General features: G+C 35.3%; 1 long non-coding RNA gene across 8 annotated transcripts; it reads right to left on the bottom strand.

The window, feature by feature from the left end:
- Positions 1 to 413: 413 nt before the first annotated feature.
- Positions 414 to 7,389, bottom strand: LOC118822812. 8 transcript variants are annotated; one of them, XR_005008480.1, is made up of 6 exons: positions 7,075 to 7,389; positions 6,591 to 6,718; positions 3,191 to 4,802; positions 2,330 to 2,461; positions 1,659 to 2,086; positions 415 to 1,472 (listed from the first exon to the last, which is right to left on the bottom strand). It is a non-coding gene; the product is annotated as an uncharacterized LOC118822812 (long non-coding RNA). The 8 variants fall into 8 exon arrangements; XR_005008479.1 differs by having other exon boundaries at positions 423 to 1,472; positions 1,659 to 2,461; positions 3,191 to 3,266; positions 4,740 to 4,802; XR_005008476.1 differs by having other exon boundaries at positions 414 to 1,472; positions 2,330 to 4,802.
- Between the last annotated feature and the right edge of the window lie 853 nt (positions 7,390 to 8,242).

The raw sequence follows: 8,242 nt of genomic DNA on the forward strand, positions 1-8,242 counted from the left end.
CTCTCCCACGATTGTATCATAAAACTTAACACAATAAATAGTTTAGCAGGAATTTTAATTCTTTTGCAAAAAAATAAACACTTTTTATGTAGAATAATACTAATAACAGGAGCAGTACAGACTTTGATTCTAAAAAGCTAAAAGAGAATTTTACAGACTCAGTGTTATGAAACATTTTGTCTGTTTAGGTCTATTTTAACGGAAACGAATCAAATCAGAAAAAAGACCGTCAGGGGCGTCGCCAGGCCAGGTTTAGGGGATTTTAGCCCAAATTTTACAGCGTTTACAGGGCACTAGAACCTGCGGGAGGCGCTGTTGTCATTTGCTAAAATTATAACTCTAATATTTCAAAACTTTTGCGAGTACATGCAAAAATAACTCCACTGGAGTAACTCATTTCATTTTTGGATTTTATACAAAAACACAGTAACTCAATATCAATTGAGAAGATTTAATTTAAAACTTGATACTGTAGTAAACCACAATAACAAATATTGCCTTTTTCATGAACTGTACTGCTGTGCTGAGCTCGTGGCATTTCACATCACAAAGTTGCAGCAAGGCACCATATACATTTCGTCATCCATGAAATCTCTCTTTCAAATCAACACAAATCACTGTAAATCCATCTGCTGTGTCCTGAATGCAGAAGGCATTCATGTGGTCATGAAAACCCTGCACTGACGTTTGTTTAAAGGAAAATGTACTCACTTTTCACAGTTACATTGACAATGTTTTTAAAGATGAACATCTCCTTTTGACATCAGTACAGACAATCATTACAGTGTGATATTCTGCTTTTTCCCCCACCCAACAAGTAGTGGAGAAAACTAAATACATTAAGTACATCACTTAACATTTCAATACCCTCTAGATTGCTAATTAAAACATTTTTAATGGGACCAAATTAAAACATTTTAAAATAAATTCTCCCAGTGAAAAGCCAGCTTTACTGTTCAAATTTTATTTTTAAATATGTTGCAAAAATCAAAATTGAAGTAAGTGTTTATTTTGAAAAAAAAGGTATAACATCAAATAATGTAGTAATTTATTATTTGAAAGACAGGTCAAAAATAATTTACAAATCACTGTTTTCAGTTTTCATTTTAACATACCATCTTAACTTTCTTTTCCCCAAAACAAAAAAGAAAGGGCTGTGCTGATCCACTTTTCATAAGGAAGACTACCATGCTCACTCTTATTTGAAATACAACGGCATAAATAAACAGACAAAGCAGACAGACTAAAAGTCAGAAAAGAGAGAATAAACTTTAATTTGTGGAATAGTAAGCAATGTTGAAGAAGCACACTAGGGTTATGATACCATTATGAAAATTATAATTAGAAAAACTTAGATACTCAAGACCAAAAAGACACTGTGGGGAAAATTACAGCACATGTCTGGACAGCTGGTACTTCTTTGCTTGAATGCAAAAAATTTAGTTAACATCTGATTTTCAAAGGTAGTCTGTCTAAATAAAAATGAAAAAATATCAAATGTTAAATCAAATGACTACATTTAAACATTCACTATGTTCTGAAATAAGTAGTACTGAAATAATAATTGTTTCCAACACTGTAGTATGGAAAAAAGTATTGAACTTTCAATACATTGAGCAACACTAACACTAACAGAACAGTTTTATTATACAACATACCCTCATGAACTTCATCAGGCAGTCCTCAGCTTCAGATGAGCTTATCTTTCTCATGTTCTTGCCTTTTGGGGTTGGGATGAAGAAGAAAGAGGATAGATAGCCAGGTCACTTTGCCATCTGATTGTATTAAAAATGCATAACACAACATTTACTTTCAAGAAACAGCACACATTCAACACGTTTCTGGTGTTCAAGAAACTGGGGGAAGAGGTCTAGGATGATTGAAGACGTGGATCATGAACCAATTTTACCTGTGTTCGAACGCTGCTTTCATTTTGTCCTTAAACAGTGAGTGTCAGCTGAGTGGTTCATCAGGCACATCATCCTTATGTATATTTCACCAGATAACTGCTCCCCTCAAACAGGTCTCTCATGATGAGTCTTTGGGTCATCTTTATAATTGGATATTTTGCTCTTTATCTCGCTTGCTGAGATGAACAGCAAAATATTTGCATGTATTCATCAGTACTTATGCAACTATTCTTAAAATCTGAATCTTTCTAGCAAGGGGAAAAGTGTTACTATTCCAAGGGCATATAAAATGAGGACATTTAAAGATTGGATCCTCCTTCATTAAAACCACACAAGTACTATTAAGAAACATGGTCAGAATTAAATATACAGAAAAATACAATACTTCCAATAAATGTGATTATTCACTGTTTACTCACCTATGGCTTTCCACCATATCTGCCACATGTATGTTCACCATCATTCTTTTAGTGCAATCAGAAAGACCACTAGTTTTGTACTACTCCTGAAATATCCAGCCACCACCTGGCACTGAATGCTACTTTGACCATCTGAAATAATCACATTTTCATATGCTTTTAAAATGGTGCTTCACACTGAAAGAAATTTCCCTACAAAAAGACAACCAGAGAAATTCACCCATATTTATCAAGCATGTAAGAGTAAAATTAGTAAAAGTACTCATCTAAATTCAAGACTCAGTCAATTTAGCCTATAGAGAGAACTGTAAAAGGCACAAAATGATTCCAGATCAGTATTCATACTCTGAGAACTTTGATAAATATGGGCCATTGTGGGTAACCAGGACAGGACAAGCAAAACAAGGTTTCTGACACTTTTGTGTTTGTTTATCAATACACTTTCAGTGCACATATCCACAACAACTTTACATTATAATATCTTTTGACTTTGTACTATAAATGTGAACTATACATATACTTTTTACCATAGACTTCTTAAAGCTGTTATTGTCTACAGCGGGTTTGCAACAAATAGCTACAATACTAACAACTGATTTGTGGTGTCTGAATACTTTTTTCTCCTATTTGATTATATTTACGAATACATACTTTTTGCTCATATTTCTAAGTACAGGGTAAAAAGACGTTATCTGTGTGAATATTAGGTGGATACATGCACTGGAAGTCTATTAAGTAACAACAAGTGTGTCTGATTAGCTGTTCCTTCTCACTGTATATGCCAAAGCAGTACAAAGCTGCATCACAGTGCTGAATCTCTAAGACAGTATACCAGTGTTGACATAACAACTTAAAACTCACATCTCCTGCTGTGCTAGGGTCAGGGTTCCTTCAACCAACTACCTTCGTCGTGCTTTGGTAGACCCTGCAGTTGAGCCTGATTAAAAAATTATTATTTTTTAATATTAAATTATAGCCAGTATAGCAAGTTTTTAGCCTGTTCTTAACTGCTTGCCTAACTTTATGTTAACTTGATGAGCCAGCTATTTTAGTAAACTCCACAGATAGTGAGAGCGTGAACGGGCCAAAGAGCTAAATTTAACCTTTTTTGACAATACGATTTTTTAATTTCAAACAAAAAATGTGAACTGACTGGTCTAACCCTCAAGTTCTTGTAAATCCAGATGAATAAAATATGGTGTGTTACCAGAAGCAGGAAAGGACAGGATAAGTAAGAAGATGGCAGAGACTGACAGGGCTGAAGGAACAGGTCTGATCAGGTGCGAGTTCATAGTCTGTATATGTGAATGAAATTTTAGGAGCTCTAATTTGTTTTACGAGAGAGGAGAGAGAGCACTGCTGGACTTCAGTACCTTTGGTTGATCTGTGTCTGCTGAAAGTTGAAGGACAGCATTTGAATTATTAGATCTGTGTCTTATACTAACAATGAATAGCCATATTTTGAAGGTCACCTATTGCTTCTCTAAACAATCATGATAAACAGACACTCTGGGGGACTTATTTTATTTTACTTGGGTGGGCATGCCCGCAGATCCTGCCCATAAATCTGTAGTGATGCCCCTGATGACCATAAAAGAATTTTAAGACTATTGTCCTGTCTTATTTATTATTTAAATGTTTCTGTCCTATCTGAAAAACAACAGAAACAATTCATTTTCCACTCCATGTTAAATGGGGCAGCAGTTACATGTGCCAGGATGTTTGATAAATGATGAGCGGTGGCTGAAAGACTGCTTATAACCAAGGGAGCGGGAGGCCCACCACACATATTCAAGTTCAGTGGTAATTTAGGGATATCTTTTACAAAGTGAGCATAAGATGTGGATATACTGTTCTGACATCACCTCATCTGCTAATATGTTACATGAACTGAGGAGGGCTTCAGAATTAAGCTAGCTAAAAGTTATCGTTAATGCTAACTAACATTACATTTCCAAACAATTTCCTCCATCAGCTGTTTATACCAGCTGGCAAACATGAACTAGCTCACTATGTTACATGTATCCCAGCAGTTCTTGTAATATTAATTTTTAAAATGGAAAGCAGAACTTTTATGTTGTGTGAATTTGCCCACATCTAATGCTCACTATGTAAATTAGAAGATTAGCATTTTGACACCATTATTGTTTAATCATGCTAAGCTTTACTAATGATTTAAGAAAATACAATTTAATTTATCTAAAGCTACTAAATCTCAGTGTAAATGAAATGTTAATACTAGTACACCAAATGAGAAAGTAAATTGGTAAAACTGATAGGAATTTTTGTTAGAAGCTCAAAATATGTAAGCCCAGGAATACAGGAATTTTGCTACTGATAAGCTTCCATATTTATTTCTGTGTTGTTCAGTGTTCAAATATTAACCACTGTTAAATGTTGTAGAACTTACTGTAATAGTAGGCAGGTATCTACTGCATGTGGTAAGTGTTTCTATTGATATTCCATGGTGTTTCTGTGTAGCACAATAAAAAAAAACAAACATATAAACAAAATGGAATAAAGTTGAACTGAAACTGAAAGGGCTTATTATCGAAATTTAAAACCGCATTAGCGATATGCCCTACTATATCTTTGAGAGATCTAAAACAATAAACTTAAAAAGATTAACTTTTAAGTTTACTTTTTAAATTGTCAATTACTAGGAACAAGTCCTCAGTATTCTCTGAAACTTACCACTACTTTACAATCAACATTACAAAAAATTACAATAAATACTCATACATCATTAACCTTAGAAGACACATGTAGATTCACTAGTGGTTTTGGATAGTGAATAAAATGGCTATATTTGTGTGGTAGACCTTGTGACCCCTGGTTTCTATCACCACCACCGTGAATACACTTGAATCAATAAGTTTGTCTAGAACAGAGCATTTAACATTAGATCAATCTGAATGACTTTGTTTATATGTCACAAGGATTAAAATATACAGAGGTTTTTAAAATACAACCTCAGTTCCAAAAAAGTTGGGATGGTGTGCAAAATGTAAATGAAAACAAAATGCAATGGTGTGCAAATCATTTAAACACATTTATTTGAAAATAGTACAAAGACAACATATCAAATGTTTAAAATGAGAAATGTTATTGTTTTTTGAAAAATACATGCCCATTTTGAATTTTTTGCCAACAACACGTTCCACACAAATTAACAGTGACTGGTAAAGATGTGTAATCCTAAAAAAGAAAACTCCTGGTGGTTAATTGGCAACAGGTTAGTAACATGATTGGGTATAAAAAGTGCATCTCAGAGTGGCTGAGTCTTTCGGAAGTAAAGATGAGGAGAGGTTCACCACTCTGTGAAAGACTGCACAATCAAATAGTGCAACAATTAAAGAATAATGTTTCTCAACATAAAATAGCAAAAAACTTTATCATCTATGGTACATAATAACATTAAAAGATTCAGGGAATCTGGAGAAATCTCTGTATGCAAGGGACAAGGTCAAAAACCAATATTTGCCGGCTATGATCTTTGGGCCCTCAGACGACACTGCATTAAAAACAGACATGACTCTGTAGTTGAAATCACTGCATGGGCCCAGAAACACTTCTGAAAACCACTGTCTATGAAACACTTTCACAGTCACTGCATCCACAAATGCAAGTTAAAACTCCAAACCATAAAGAGGAAACCATACATAAACAGGCTCCAGGAATGCTGCCACCTTCTCCACCTTCATATGTTGCAACCCAGACGACATATTTTGCAGGGAAGGCCTTGATTATTTCAGAAAGACAATGACAGACCACATTCTGCATGTATTACAATAGCATTGCTCCATATTAAAAGAGTCTGCATGCTAAACTGACCTGCCTGCAGTCCAGACCTGTCACCCACTGATAACATTTGGCGCATTATTAAATGAAAAATACAACAAAAGGAGACCCCAAACAGTTGAGCAGCCGAAATGCTATGTTAAGCAAGAATGGAAATCATTTCACTTTCAAAACTACAGCAGTTGGTTTCCTCAGTTCCCAAACACTTAAAGAGAGTTAGTTACACAGTGGTAAACATCCCAACTTTTTCGGAAGGTGTTGTTGGCATCAAATCCAAAATGGGCATATGTTTTTCAAAAAACAATAAAATTTCTAAGTTTCAACATTTGATATGTTGTCCTTGTTTTATTTTCATTTAAAAATAGTTTACATGATTTGCATATCACTGCATCTGGACATCCTCTTTAAGGCTATAACAATATGCAGAAAAAAGTAACGGGATATAAAACTTATACCATACCGAAAGCACTATGGTTCCAGAACAGTGTCTTCATACATCTGTATGACAATTTGACTGAACATCAGGGAAGTTAAAACAGTAATTTGAGTCTCACCAGTCACTCTGCAGGAGATTTCTGTTGAGATTATCTGTGAAACAAAATACACACAAGGAAAATAAATAGCTTACACTTTCACCACAAAGCAACTTACTATTCAGCCTTGGGAAAATTCAACTCAGTGTGGATCGACATGGATCCTTACAGATTTACTGTGCACAAGGACCTGTGATAACCTGGTTTAAACTTTAAACTGTAGCCTAGTCTTATTTTAGACCAAATGGTCTTTGTTTGTTTTACTTGCCTTGTATACCTTCAGAATATTTTGTGTTGTATGCTCAAATATTCTCCTTTGTAGTAGACAGTCATGAAACGTTGGAGTGGTTGCTAGATATGTGTACAGAGTTCACGTCAAACTAAGCACTTAAATTACTCGTTACTCCTCACCTTTTAAATGTAGAGTTTGGCCTGTGAAGCAGGCCCCATTCCACTTGCAGTTCGTTCTTGTCGGTGCCAAGTCTTCCTTTTCGTGGGCGAAAATCTCCGACGTCGGTAGGCACATGACACCGCTATCGCAGAAATGAACGAAATCCACACATTTGACGAGATTTTAACACAAACGCGACAGATAAACTAGGAAGAAAAGCCATAACATTAGTTTAAATGCGTAAACAGCTCGTAACGGTCGTGTTTATATTTAAACGGTCACATGGAACGCTGGGACAGAAAGAGCGCTTTCGCGTGCATAACCCAGAGCCGAACTTCCAGGGGGCGGAGTTAGACTGATCCAGCTCCTTGTATACCTACTTTGCCAGTCAATATTTTCTTCCCCGCTTTGTTGTTTGTGTGTGTTGTTTTGTTTTTTTGTTTTGTTTTTTTTTTTGTTTTTTTTACCTCAGAACACAGCTGTTAAGTATACACAGTTTAAAGTTGTGCACTCTCCATATTTTGTGTATCTTAAATAAAATAAACATTTTGAAAGCCTGGACAACAAAAATGGCCAATGTCCTAACGTTAGTGTACTGGTTTACTCACATTGTAAGACTGCAGCTCCTATGTTGCCATATGGCAAAAAAAGTTTTTGAATTCCTAAACTTTTAGTCTTTAGCAATTTATACATTTATGAATGTAAAAATCCATAGATATTAAACACGTTTTAAACAAAAGTCCGTCATGATATTAATGCTACATATACTTTTCAGATGCATTTTTGCAGTGTCACCGCCTTTCCCACAGAAAGCCTCTCACTTCAACCATAAATCATCCTTATTAATTCAGTCCTTCATTAATTCAGTGTCAGAATTTCGTTGTTAACTGACATTTACCACGTAGATCTGTTTAATGTTGAATGTAGGTTATTTTTCCATCATCGGTGTTAAACAACAAAATGCAACCATAATTGAGCATTGAATCAATGTACTTCTGCTATCTGGGTAGTATATAGGAAGATCTCTGATGGATACGCGCTCTCTAAGACCTTTTTCTCCAACGCAAGGCAACGTCTGCCTGTAAAAACGCAGATGGGGCTAAAATGATCAGAGCAGCGCTGAGTTCACTGAGAAACTGTAGGTAATTCGGCCTGTAATTTTCTCAGAAGATGGGGAAGAAAAACACA

The sequence above is a fragment of the Colossoma macropomum genome, unplaced genomic scaffold, assembly GCF_904425465.1.
Source record: "Colossoma macropomum unplaced genomic scaffold, Colossoma_macropomum, whole genome shotgun sequence".
Lineage (NCBI taxonomy): Eukaryota > Metazoa > Chordata > Actinopteri > Characiformes > Serrasalmidae > Colossoma > Colossoma macropomum.